Raw genomic sequence first — 2,500 nt, 5'->3', positions numbered from 1 at the left:
GTTTGTGTGTTTATTTTGGTGTTTGTTCTTTTGTTTGTTGTTTGTGTGTTTATTTTGGTGTTTGTTAATCAGTCAGTTTAGTTAATTGGTTAATTTTAACGAGTTTGCTATGATGATTTCAGTTTGGAGGAAGGGCATGTAAGGCCGATGCTTTTTTGTTTCTTGTTTGTGTCTTTATTTAGTTGTTTGTTCTTTTGTTTGTTGTTTGTATGTTTATTTAGTTGTTTGCTAGTTCGTTTGTTATTTGTATGTTTATTTTGGTGTTTGTTGGTAATCAGTCAGTTTAGTTAATTGGCTAATTTTAACGAGTTTACTATGATGATTTGAGTTTGGAGGAAGGGCATGTAAGGCCGATGCTATTTTGTTTCTTGTTTGTGTCTTTATTTAGTTGTTTGCTACTTCGTTTGTTGTTTGTATGTTTATTTAGGTGTTTGCTATTTTGTTTGTTGTTTGTATGTTTATTTAGCTGTTTGCTATTTTGTTTGTTGTTTGTATGTTTATTTAGCTGTTTGCTATTTTGTTTGTTGTTTGTATGTTTATTTAGCTGTTTGCTATTTTGTTTGTTGTTTGTATGTTTATTTAGCTGTTTGCTATTTTGTTTGTTGTTTGTATGTTTATTTAGCTGTTTGCTATTTTGTTTGTTGTTTGTATGTTTATTTAGCTGTTTGCTATTTTGTTTGTTGTTTGTATGTTTATTTAGCTGTTTGCTATTTTGTTTGTTGTTTGTATGTTTATATAGCTGTTTGCTATTTTGTTTGTTGTTTGTATGTTTATTTAGCTGTTTGCTATTTTGTTTGTTGTTTGTATGTTTATTTAGCTGTTGTTATTTTGTTTGTTGTTTGTATGTTTATTTAGCTGTTTGCTATTTTGTTTGTTGTTTGTATGTTTATTTAGCTGTTTGCTATTTTGTTTGTTGTTTGTATGTTTATTTAGCTGTTTGCTATTTTGTATGTTGTTTGTATGTTTATTTAGCTGTTTGCTATTTTGTTTGTTGTTTGTATGTTTATTTAGCTGTTTGCTATTTTGTTTGTAGTTTGTTGGTTTATTTAGCTGTTTGCTATTTTGTTTGTTGTTTGTATGTTTATTTAGCTGTTTGCTATTTTGTTTGTAGTTTGTATGTTTATTTAGCTGTTTGCTATTGTGTTTGTTGTTTGTATGTTTATTTAGCTGTTTGCTATTGTGTTTGTTGTTTGTATGTTTATTTAGCTGTTTGCTATTTTGTTTGTTGTTTGTATGTTTATTTAGCTGTTTGCTATTTTGTTTGTTGTTTGTATGTTTATTTAGCTGTTTGCTATTTTGTTTGTAGTTTGTATGTTTATTTAGCTGTTTGCTATTTTGTTTGTTGTTTGTATGTTTATTTAGCTGTTTGCTATTTTGTTTGTTGTTTGTATGTTTATTTAGCTGTTTGCTATTTTGTTTGTTGTTTGTATGTTTATTTAGCTGTTTGCTATTTTGTTTGTAGTTTGTATGTTTATTTTGGTGTTTGTTAATCAGTCAGTTTAGTTAATTGGCTAATTTTAACGGGTTTGCTATGACGATTTCATGTACGGCCGATGCTATTTTCAATGTATTGTTTGTATAGTGTCTATTAATTATCAGTTAGTCACTTTAGTTAATTAGCTAGTTTTAACGATGGTAACCTCTGATGATATTTTTTAATATTTATTTGTTGATTCAGGTCGATGTTATTTTCATTTTTTTATTTATCAATTAACTTGTTTGTTTGTTTATTATTTAACAAATTATGTATGTATGTATGTATGAATGTACGTACGTAAGTATGTATGTATGTTTGTATGTATGTATGAATGTACGTGTGTATGTATATACGTATGTATGTGTGTGTGTGTATGTGTGTATGTATGTATGCAGATATGTATGTATGTATTATGTATAGATGTATGTATGTATTTAGTTAGGACATGTAAGATCACCGTTTTCCGTGTTTTATGAATGAATGAATTAACTAAATTAGTTAGTGACTGATATGCTAGTGGTGATCTTCCTTTGAAATACAACGACATTATTCAGATATATTGCCTTAAGATATTCATCAAAAGGGAGTGTAGTTTCCTTTGACAATATTAGTTTATCGAGTTGGTATATATTGTAGAGAATGAGCTCGTCGCCGCGTGGATATATAGCACTTGCTTTTCATCTTTTTAATCTACGTTTATGTATTTAATGAAGCTGGTCTGGGAGAAAGACACTTGAAACCACCACTGGGTTTATTTTGCATTCTATGAAGTGAAAATGATAATGAAAATAAGGGTGATGATGACGGTGGTGGTGGTGGTGGTGATGATGGTGATGATGATGATGATGATGATGATGATGATAATAAGGATGATAATGATAATGATAGTGATTATAATGATAATATTGATAATGATAGTGATAATAATGATGATATTGATAATGATAGTGATAATAATGGTGATATTGATAATGATAGTGATAATGATACTAATAGTAACAGTAATATTAATAATTAAAATGA

At 28.2% G+C, this 2,500-nt stretch overlaps 1 protein-coding gene across 5 annotated transcripts in view; it reads left to right on the top strand.

Moving 5' to 3' along the window:
- LOC125047652 (serine protease svh-1-like) overlaps nt 1-2,500 on the top strand; it is a 36,298-nt gene that overhangs the window by 25,194 nt on the left and 8,604 nt on the right. The window lies entirely within an intron of this gene.

Source organism: Penaeus chinensis, chromosome 41, assembly GCF_019202785.1.
Source record: "Penaeus chinensis breed Huanghai No. 1 chromosome 41, ASM1920278v2, whole genome shotgun sequence".
NCBI lineage: Eukaryota > Metazoa > Arthropoda > Malacostraca > Decapoda > Penaeidae > Penaeus > Penaeus chinensis.
This window is presented reverse-complemented; position numbering and strand designations above follow the sequence as displayed.